Source organism: Aedes aegypti, chromosome 3 (genome assembly GCF_002204515.2).
Source record: "Aedes aegypti strain LVP_AGWG chromosome 3, AaegL5.0 Primary Assembly, whole genome shotgun sequence".
NCBI lineage: Eukaryota > Metazoa > Arthropoda > Insecta > Diptera > Culicidae > Aedes > Aedes aegypti.
In genome coordinates, this window is record NC_035109.1 from 226,621,056 (window position 1) to 226,633,450 (window position 12,395).

The following is a 12,395-nucleotide window of genomic DNA, read 5'->3' on the forward strand; positions in this document are numbered from 1 at the left end:
TTACGAAAGTAATTCCAAAGAAATCCAAAATAACTTCCTGAAGCAACTTACTGAAAGAAATGCATGAAGAAATTCCAAAGGAAATTCTGAAGTAAATGAGATATGAAGTTCCGAAGAATACAAAGGAATTTTAAAGGATACTCCTAAGAAAATTCCGAAAAAAACAATTCTAAGGAAATTCCAAACTAAATTCCGAGAAAATTCAACGGAAATTCCGATGAAAATTACGTAAAACAGTCCAAAGGAAAATTCCGTAAAAAATTCCAATCAAAACCTCTAAATAAAATTCCGAAATCTCCATAGTAAATTCCAAAGCTTATTCCAAAGGAAATTCCGAGGAAACTCTATAACAAATTTGGAAGTAAACTTCAAACGAAATTCCGAAAGAAATTTCAAAGAGAATTTTGAAGGAAGTAATTAAGGAATTCCAAAGGAAATTCTGAAGATAATTTGATAAGTAGCCTCAAAGAAAACTGCAAAGGAATTTTAAAGGATACGGAAATTCCAAAGTTAATTCCGAAGGAAACTAAAAAAAATCCAACGGAAGCAAATTTCAGAAATTTCGCAATTCTGACGAAAATTGCGTAGAAAATTCCAAAAGAAATTCCGAAAAAAATCCAAAGGAAATTCCGAAGAAAATTCCGTGGAAAATTCCAAAGGAAATTCCGAAAACTCCATAGGAAATTCCATAAAAAAAATTAAAGCAAATTCCGAATGAAATTCAAAAAGGAATTTCTAAGGAAATTTCGAAAAAAAAATCACAGCTCCAAAAGAAATTCCAAAGGAAACTTCGATAGAAACTTTTAAAATATAAGGGAAATCCCGAAAAAATAAAATAAAATAACTGAATAAAATTCTAAAAGAAATTCTGAAGCACATTCCAAAGGACATTTCGACGACAATTATGAAAAATTTCCACAGCATATTCAAAAGGGATTTTCTAAGGAAATTCCAAACAAAATTCCAAAGCAAATTCCGAAGCAAATTGCAATAAAAAAAGGAAGTTAAAAGGAAATTTCGTAGAAAATTTTTAAGGAATTTTCTATGGAATATCCAAAGCAAATTTGTAAGGAAATTCTCAAGAAAAACTCTGTAGAAATTCCAAAGAAAATTGTAAAGGAAATTTCTAAGAACATTCCGCACTAAATTTCAAAAGTCCAAAAGAAATCCCAAATAAAATTCCGAAGAAAGCTCCAAAGAAAATTTCGAAGGAAATTCCAAAGTAAATTCCAATGCTTCGAAAGAAATTCCAAATAATATTTCGAATACAATTCTGAAGGAAGCTCCAAAGATAATTACACAGGAAATTCCGAAACAAACTCTAGAAGAAATTCGGAAGAAATTCCAAAGAAAATTTCAAAGGAAACTCAAAAAGAAACTCCAAAGAAAATTCCAATGAAAAGTTCAGAATGAAATTCCGAAGGAAATACCACAGAAAATTCAAAAGGGCACTTCTAAAAAAGAAGAAAATTCCAATGAAAAGTTCAGAATGAAATTCCGAAGGAAATACCACAGAAAATTCAAAAGGGCACTTCTAAAGATACCGAAGAAAATTTCACAGGATATTCCAAAGCAAATTCAGGATAAATTTAAAATTTTGATGAAAATTCTGTAGAAAATTTCAAAGGAATTTCGTAGAAAAGTCCAATAACAAATTTTAAAAGGAATTTCGAAAGAAATTCCGATTAAAATTCCAAAGGAAACTCCAAAGAAAATTCCGTTGAAAACTCCAACGAAAAATCCATATGAAATGACGTCGAAATTTCTATAAGGAACTTTGTTACGAGAACTGATTGTTAAAACTGGAATTGCCTACGTTGTCACAACCGAATCGCGTGTACTATAGCAAGCAGAAGGCAACGTATTTTTGTTTCGGGAATGAAGGAGCCCAAGGCTGAGAAACTCTTTTGAAAATATAAACTAAACACTTTTGTTGCCCTTCATCGTCGCCCATCAAGCTATTGTCATAATTTGAATACGTCAAAAATTATTTCATTCCTTTTTTATCTGTATTTTGATTATGGCAGTTAGAGTTGTGCTTCACTGAATTCACTGATTATTGTTATTGGAACGTTTTATTAATTAAATTAAATTAATTAAATGATCACCCTTATGCAAAACTGAGGACAATAGCCCCAATGAAATATCACATATTATATGTTAACAGTGACCTACGATGACATAGGAGATGTTTAATTACTCTTGTATTTTCTATTCCATTCAAATTCTCAATTTTTTTTAAAGGACCACCGTAATAGAATATAAGTGAGCCTTCCCAATGAAATATCACGAATCTAATGAAGGAAATGGTCTACGATGATGAAAGAGGTGATAAAATACTATTGTTTTTAATATCCCATTCAAATTATGATTTTTCGACAGAAAGGCCCACCCTAATGGAAAATAAGTGAACCACCCTAATAAAATACCACATATTAAATGTAAAAAATGGCTTACGATAATGTGAGAGATGTTCCAATACTATTGTCTTCAATATTCAATTAAAATTCAAATTTTTTTTAACAAAAAGGACCACCCTAATGGAAAGTAAATGAACCACCCCAATGAAATATCACATATAATATGCTTTCAGTGGCCAACAATGATATAGGACATGTTTCAATACTATTGCCTTGAATTTCTCAGCAATTGAACTCAAATCGTTCATTTCAAATTCAATTCACTCCCCCAACTCAAAAATTTACTAAGTCCCAAAAGGTCGATTTTTTCAAAAAAAAATTTTTTTTCCAAATAACACCAGATCTCGACGTTTCATGCATTTCTAAGACATCTGGCATCAAAAAAAAATTTCGATTTCGGAAATTTCATGTACGGGGCCCCCTTTGGAGATTTTTCATGGGTCAAAAAAGCCAAACTTTGACCGCTTTGGGGGTCCACTTAATGAAGTCCGATTGAGCTCAAATTTTGCATGGGGACTTTTTTCGAGGAGACAAAACTTTTGAGCACTACCATTTTTTGAAATTCGATGGCAAAATTTTTCCCATACATTCCATTGGCACCCTAATGAACTTGTATTGTTTGTGTAAAAGTCCCTGAGCCAATTGGCTGGAACCATACAAAGGTATAAATTAAATGCTCCATCCAAGAAAGCACACCCGACCAGTGGATTACAACAGAGTTATACCAGATTTTGTTACTCAGTTAGGCCATTTTTCTAACAAAATATGTTATAATTTCGGCACAATTTCCTCTACACTAAACAAAATTGTAACAAAATATGATATATTCTAAACAAAAATCTAACTTATTATGTTTTATTACCATTAAATTTTGTTATTTTCCATAACACAATTTTAAAAAAATTCGTTATAAGCAAGTGCTCTCTAGATTTTTTTAACAAATTGTGTTATCAATATGTTTTGAATTGAACCAAATTTGAAACAGCCTTTGTTGGTATAACTGATTTTGTTTTGTTCATGTTATAATTTCCCCCATCAACTCAAAGTGCTCCTAACAAAAATGAAAGAAAATTTGTTATTTGTAACAAATCGTGATATAACTGTGCTATCATTTTGTTGCAATCCACTGGTTTTTGACGTGTTCAAATAGAATACTATTTAAAATGTAAGAAAATAGAATTCTATAATGTATGTGTTACCTGTTGCCCAATGTTGCTGAACGTGCACCTGGTTTGTGGTGATTCCTAAACAATTAATTTTTCAAAAAAGCTTTCAATATTCTTTTGTGGACCACTTTTTATATCGGAACTGGTTAAACCAACTACACTACCCACCAAAGGTATGGAATCGTTGCAATACTGAATATTGCAGCGCTTTTAAATTATTGCTTCAAATGGTGTTTCTAAAGCACAACTTTCATTTGAAGGAAGGAACAACCACATATGACAAAGGAGAAAGATGTGGTGAAAATGTTAGCAACTCATCATTCCATTTCAACAGTTCAATTTGGAAGAATGACTACCTTTGTTAAAGGTAAAAATGTATCGAATCCACTCTTATTCACCCGATCTAATCAGATGTGTAGCAGAAAATGATAAACATGTTCTCATGATGTGTTGCGGATCTTGATTGTTATAGAGAGCGATAAAAGATTCTCCCAATTTTCTCAAAATTGATTCCCTGGTCTAAGTTATTTTTTTTTTTTTTTTGAAATCCCCAGATCAGGCAACCCTGCCGCGATTGGCTGGCGCAAGGCGCGACTTTTCGGATGCTGCCTACCATACCATACAGCGATAACTGCGGGGTAGTCGCACTTTAGTTGTGGCGCGGTCGGAAACTGCCATCGCATCGCTCACTTCTGTTAGTAGTGGGTGCCATCCGTTGAGGATGATTCCGCTAGGGAAATTCAATTATAAAGTCATTAAAAATTTTGCTCGTTTAAATTCCGCGTCGGCGAGTTGATTGTTTATATTAACAAGTGGCAATGGGAAGCGATTGCCTCGGTTATTCACAAAGGTAGGATCAGTATAGTGCTTGAAATATAGGTAGTGGTTTTAGTAGTTTACTGGTGCTATTACTCAAAGAAGCGTATATCATTGAAATATGAACTGCACATCAATATTGGAAATTTACACATCCACATAAAATTTGCATATTTGCTCTATTTCGTCTTTGGCACAACATTGTAACAAATAGGGCAAATTTTACGACTGAAAGCATGTGACGAGAAAGCTTTGAATGATTTGCATAATTAATCACAGAATTCAGAACCTAGCTGTAGAATAACGAAGCATCTGCCACCACAAATGTCTTGGTTTCCTGTGACATTTGGCTTGATTTAAACAGTTCATGAACATAATATGTTTCATCGCATATGGCGTACAACGCGACAGACGTGATTGATTATTCAGTAAACTGTTTGAGGATATCTACATCTAATTCTATCAAACTGCACGATAAAAGCAAGAAAATAAATATGCTTTGATTTGGATTGGATTTTGGATCTAATTTATATAAATAACACTGCGGAACACGTTTCTGTCTCAAGCACCAAAATACAGCTATTCACTCAATTAATGCTGAATCCATTGCCGTTTTCAAAAATATCATAACACGTCTAGTTTTTGAGATATTGACTGTTGAAAATGCAAGAATTGACTATTTCAACCAACTTGCATGCAAGTTTTCCAGCTTGTAAGGCAATTTATTTGCTTAATTTGCCACAGAATTCAAACTTTATGTGTACAACAATACTTATCAACAACATTTATAACACCTTCGATGCGGAAAAGTTATATTTTGATGATGTACCATGTTGAAAAAATCGGTTTAATCTAAATTTAATCGTGTAATTTCAACCAAATTATATCTAAAATGAAAGTTTAAGTCCTTTTCTGCATACTTGGTGGATTAGATTACCAAAAAGTTAGATAAATTATACTTTAAATTTAACGTAAACATCAATACAAACAGAGTTACATACAACTTTGACGACCTGTAGCTAAAAATTGTAACGTGCTGGAACATTTCTGAGAATGGCATCAGATTCAGCAATCCCAAATCTACTAGAGCCACATAATTTGATTCTTGAGACACGCAAAAATGTCATTTTTGTTACGCTGTGTAATAATAATTTCGCAAGCCTTAGTGATTTCGTTCTGAAATATGTTACTGAAACTGCAATAGAACTGTGTAACGAGGTTACAGTATTTTAATGTAATATTTAATTACAAAAACCAAAACAGTACGATATGCAATATAATTTCCGTGTAGCCACTTTTCGCGTGCCAAGTCTCTGATTCCACAAGTTGCGATGCAACAGTAGGGTCCTTATCAAAACTGAAAACTTGCGTTCTTAAAGGAAGTACACGAAAAACGACGAACATTTACGAACTCGGGTACCGCCGGTACAGGGTAATAGCCCAAATTTCTGAAATAGCCATCCTCTTGAATCTAAGCCGTCGATCAGTTAAGACGTGTGGTGCAAAAAGATTGAGTAGATAGTTGAAAGCTAGTCAGTGAATTTATAGAACTTAATTGAAAGTGAAAGGTGTTTACACAATTAAAATGTAAGATTATTAAAACAAATTTGCCAAGTTGGTGAACTTAAAAACTAATTCCATTTGTACAAACAGTTTGTGAAAACGTGCTCTGAACCAAAGTTTAGAATAGTTCTGGTGTTTCCGTGCTGGTTAACGATCGGGTAACCGTTATGATCCAGACGAAGAACGAAGATAGAATCTAATCCCAAATATTGTCTCACTTGAAGAATTTTCCTTCAAGTGAAGGTCCACCCTAAGGACGGGACGAATAGTCCAAAGCCTCCGCCGTCGACGGTATTCATCGACGTGGTATACGTTGGGCCGATGAGCATAGTGTCAGTGCAGCATAATCAGCCTCGTGTCGATGTAGCGATTGACAGATGGCCGTAGCCAAGACCACCATCATAAGTATTTCGGACAACGACAACAACCTCAAATTCACCACACTTCCGAGAACGTCACAGAGCGAGCATTATTGTGACGCTCAAAACGTAACGCACTGTTTTCGCTAGCGGCCGCTAGAGGGCCGTAAGAATTTGAATCCACGGCACGTGTGCGCTACCCGACCAAAAACGGTATTCGTACGAAGGAGAGTAGATCGGAGAAAGGATTCGGACGGTAAAGGAAAAATATTCGTTGTTTCAAGGAAGGAAGGATAAGGAATAAGGACAATGGGAAAATATCAAGTAAGCGCTACCCAAAATTGTAAATACTAACCCCCCCTACATTTTAAGATGAATATTATGAAGCCATGAGCAAAACTTAAATAGAATAAATAGGTACATAATGCAATTATTTAATCTTGGCAAGATTTTAGATTTCGTACCTTTAGAGAATGAGAGCTGGTATTTTCAGAGTTCGGTTTTCGGTACGAGTAGGCTCTGGGTAGGAAAACCTACAAAGGGAACCTATCCACCCTGAAGTGTTGAAATCATTTGTTTGATAGTTTGGTTTTTATTCGTCGGAGGTTGTGTGTTGATGTTTCGGTCGTGGGTCAACGGTCGCGATTAAGGACTCGTCCCGAGGTCTCGCAGCCGGGTCGGGATCCTTTGTTTGAGACAACTCGCTCCTTCGCGGCTAGATAAAATTTGCCTGGCGCTTAAGCGGAGGTAGTATTACATCCGAGGTTTTTACCGCCCCTAGTCCCGTTACAACTGTCATTGAAATGTAATTTACATACAAAATAAACGAAGTGGGCCTAAAGGAGAACCCTGTAGTACTCCAGAGGTTACAGAAATTGTTGAAACTATTGGAACAATAGGGTGCCGGTGCTATTAGTGGACTACCTAAGCTATAAAAAATCATAACAAAATAACGAAAACACTTAGCAGATATCTTTTGGCGTCAACAGAAAGATTTCAACCTCTACTATATGGGAAAAATATAAAAAGAGTGATAAAACTATTTTTTTAACATAAAATCGCTTGAGCCACTATTGGTACACGTGTTCCAGTAGTTGCGCTAGTGATCCAGTAGTAGACGAGTGGGAATTATACAAGGAATTTTAAACAAAAAGGCAAATTTTTACACGGGTTTAACATTTTCCCCTTCGAACAGCAACTAATATCTTTCGAATGAAGCATTAAGAACATCTCTAGGACTTTTCTTCATTTGTATACATCCATTTTAGAAACTGCTTCCATCCGTTGCTCCACTACTGGAACACGACGGCAACTATTGGTGCAAGGGAGCAAATTTTTTGCATAAACTTAATTATTTATATGACTTTTCGATGAAATAAAAAGCTGAAATTTGACAAATTGACTAAACTAGAGGCGATCTATCCACCAAAAATAGCACATGTCGTTTTTATCAAAAAATGTACGTTTTATTCCATAGTCCAATCTACTGGTACATTACAACCATTGGTACCGGCACCCTAGTTTTATTGCAGGTGCAAGGGAGCTTAGCTTTTAAGCAAAATTATTTTTTTCAATAATTTATTGAACAAAGTCGAGTATTATATTAATGGTGGCTAGTAAATGCTGGGCATGGCGTACTACCGGTACCTCGCGTACCTGAAGGAATAAAAGAGACCCTTCTACACGGTCTTTAGCCTCATGTTCAGCAATTCCTATTCCTACCTCTTCGCGGTACTGGCCAGGATACGAGCCACCTTAGGGAAGATCGGGTAACCTACCCCAGTGGGAACTTTGGTCGTTGGAAGACCACAGCGACGTAAAGGGACTAGCCATTGGAAGCTCGGTGCAAGGAACTGTAAATCTCTAAATTTCACCGGGAGCACACGCCGACGTGCTGAAGGATCGCGGATTCGGCATCATAGCGTTGCAGGAAGTGTGATGGAAGGGATCAATGGTGCGAAAGTTTGAGGAAAACGTACCATCTACCAAAGTTGCGGCAACATACACGAGCTGGGAACAGATTTTATAGTGATGGGTGATATGCAGAGGCGCGTGATCGGGTGGTGGCCGATCAATGAGAGAATGTGCAAGTTTAGGATCAAAGGCTGGTTCTTCAACTTCAGCATTATAAATATACATAGCGCTCACTCCGGAAGCACTGATGATGATAATGGCGATTATTAAACGCAACTGCCCAAACCACGACGTCAAAATCATCATAGGAGATCTAAACGCCCAGCAGAACGCGCCCAGGTTGGCCAGGAGAAGGAGTTCAGACCGACTATTGTAACCTTTAGCTTCCACCGGCTGATGAACGAAAACAGCGAATAATTGATTCCGCCACCTCCAAGAATATTGCCATTTGTAGTACCTACTTCTAGCACAGCCTTCCATATCGATACATCTGGAAATCACCACATAAGGCAGAATCCATCACGTTCTGATTGATGGACAGCACTTCTCCGACATTATCGACGTCGTGACGGGCCTAACGTGGCGCTAGCATCGACTCTAATCGTAACCACTATCTGGTGATGGTTAAAATACGCCCAAAACTCTCTGTCGTTAACAACGTACTTTACTTACGGCCGCCCCGGTATAACCTAGTGCGGATTAAGCAACCGGATGTCGTTACTACATATGCGCAGCACCTCGATGCTGCATTACAGGAAGAATGTGAGCTGAATGAAGCCCCTCTTAAGGATTGCTGGAGAACAGAGAAAGCAGTCATAAACGAAGCAGCAGAGTGCAACGTCGGGTACTTGGAACGAAGTCGACGAAACGATTGGTTCGACGAGGAATATAGGCAGATTTTGGAGGAGAAGAATGCAGCGCGGGCGATCATGCTGCAGCAAGGGACTCGGCAATAGCAGACCCGACTTTTTCGGGAGAAAAAACGCCGCCTGGAGAAGACGGAGATGGAACAGCTGTGCCAGTCTCAAGAATCACGTAAGTTTTATCAGAAGCTCAACCCCTCCCGCGAAGACTTCGTGCCGTGAGCCGAGATGTGCAGGGGATGGGAGCATCTTGACGAACGAGTGTGAGGTGATCGAAAGGTAGAAGCAGCACATCGACGAACACCTGAATAGCGCTGACAGCACAGGCAACGATGGACAGGACAAGGGTGGAAATGGCTTCGTTAGTACTGCAGACGATGAAACCCAACCAACCCCCACTTTGAGGGAGTTAATAATACCATTCGCCAGCTCAAGAACAATAGCGCTTCTGATAAGAACAATATCGGAGCTGAACTCATAAAGATGGGTCCTGAGAGGCTGGCCATTTGTCTACACCGGCTAATAGGCACAATCTAGGGAAAAGAACAGCTACCGAAGGAGTGGAAGGAAGGGGTAATATGCCCCATATAAAAGAAATGAGTTAATTGAAAGTGTTTATGTTTTCTCTTATGAGCAGGTGCAATCAACAAGCGTGTAAAAAAAAATCTGAACTGTTACAACAAATGAAATGTAATAAGTTGTTAACAAAATGAAAATAATAGTGTTTACTAACACAAAACACCTAGATATAAGAAATGAATGGAATGTTTGGAATAATACTAATAGAAAATAAAAAAAGCAAATTTTGAAAAGCAAAAAATGGATGGTCCCGGTCCAAATAAGGATCGAAAAAGGATCAATAGTATAAAAAGAACGTACTGTATGGTACTGAAAAGTATTGGTTTGTAGCGTGCATTAATAAGTAGCATGTTTTCGCTGTACGTAGTTTTTAAAACTTCCGAGAGCGGGAAGAATGTTTGTACGTGCACATTATGCTAAAGTGGAAGAATCGGCATTTGATTCTCAAATCACACATAATCTATCAAGTGCTTTAAAAAATCAGCAATTGCACCTCCGAGTTTCCAACCGCAACTCGTTTCGCGGGGCTGTGATCTCCGTCGATTGTTCGGAAAAGAAATTCAAGGCTACTTAAATTTGTACGTAGCGTCTGCGCAGCTGCATTTACCAATACGGCTATCTGAACCCCTAGCACTGACTGGTTTCGTGATAATTGTTGTCCACTGCTCTGTGCAAATTAAATATCGAAGATTCAAAAATTTTCAAATTTTTATATGAATATTTGCTTAGCTTAAAAAATATATTCAATTAGGATTAACTGTGTATGAATATTTTTCAAACTACTTGTGTGATAATATGAAAAAAACTTTAATATTTGGTCAATGCTCCATGCTTACTTCTTAAGCTTGTTATATCGCTGTTTAGATCTGCTTAGGACCCCCTCGGAGCAACACAGCAAATAAGTGGCACCATATTCGTGACAATGCGACAATGCCATCGTGGTCTTACATAAATTATGCCATGTCCTGACCACCGCTGCCTGTGCTATCCCACCACACTGACTGGTCGTGGGTCGCTGTGTTTGGTTTGGTGTCTTTCCTGCCATACTGTTTGCACTCTGTAAGCGGCATTAGCGCAAGAATGCCACTGGCCACCTCAAACCCTTCATCACCGGTTAGTGCGGAAAGCAGCTTTGGCTAGATGTGGAGTGGGAATTATACTATTCCCGGTGACACAATGATGTTTCCGGTTAGTTACGGCTATCATGAACAGAACTTAGTGTTCAGAGCTGATGCATTTCAAATTTTATTTTCTTGAAGAACAATGCATTCTAGGCTGAATGTCATTTGATGTTCATAGTAGCTAATAAAAAAATGTTCCCTTATCTCAAATATATGAATTTTATTCAATTTTTCATTCTCGCTAATATAACAAGAAGAAAAGGAAATCACTCAAAGGGGCTTTTCCCTCTTTCAAAATTTTTAGTTAAAAAATAAATAAATAAAATAACAAGTTATGTATAACAAAACTTTCCTAGCAAACTACTACAGATGACACGCAGGCTTCGTCCTTTGGCGGAGAGGCCTATGTCATCCGCAAACAAAGTCAGATGTGAACATATTGTATAATGTTGGTCCCAAGATACTACATTTAGGAACACCAGCTCTTACTTTACTCTTACTCTTACTCTTACTCTTACATAGTCTTTTAGACTTTGAGTTATAAAAATTAATCTGATGTACGATTTCACAGATAACTTTGGATTATTCTAACATGGTACATATGTCAGAAAAGTTTTTTTTTAATTTTACAATCTTCATCAAATGACATCATTGCAGGGCCTGTTGCCGTGAGATAATCTCACGTCGTTTACATTTTATTGGGGCTTTGCTTATTCTCACTGAATCTCTTATTTTGGTTTGCGTTTAATTTGCTTGAATTTGCGTTTACTCTGTACAATATAAGGCATGTATGAAAATTCGTGGTTGGTTACATCGCATTAATTCTTCTTTACTAGACATACAACTTCAAGGCACATAAACACGGATTGTCCTAGTTTTCCGCATAAGAAGCTTCAATCATCACATTCAGCACTGTCACTGTTATGTTACACTAGAAGTGCATGCATTACCACTTCTATCAATACACACAACATGATATTCCGACGACTGACAACGGACCTAGGTTGAAGGAAGGCAATCGGTAGGCAAAGTCAACAAAAGACTTTTCCGATTCAGTTGAGTTAGTTTTGATTGGCGGACGGATGGATGCTGTCGATGCAGAACTTTCTCTGTGGTTTGGTATGGGCACAAGTGTGCACTTAACAGCTCTCTGCCCTGATACATGAATGAATGCATGTAAGCAAAGCTACAATTGCGATCCATGCTTGAAAAGTAGCACACAGGAAGGAGAAAGAGACCACTTCAACAGTTTTGCTACGTCTAATTGATGCCGTTCTGTATTAATATAGACGAGAGGAACAATACCTGTCTATCAACACTTTATGAAGTGGAAACTGGGACGGATATTAAATGCATTTACGTAAGCTGTAAGTGTCATATCAGTGGGCGTGGAACATTTATGAGGCTTTCGATTGGTTTACCTCTCTTGTTACCTATAACAAAGGATCAACACTAACATTTTACTAGACGATAACAGAAGAAAGTTACTTGTCAGTTTTGAATCAATCCTTCTTCTTCTTTCTGTCGTTAAGTTCATAACCTGGATAGAGCCTGCTACTCATCTTAGAGTTCTTATGAGCACTTCCACATTTAT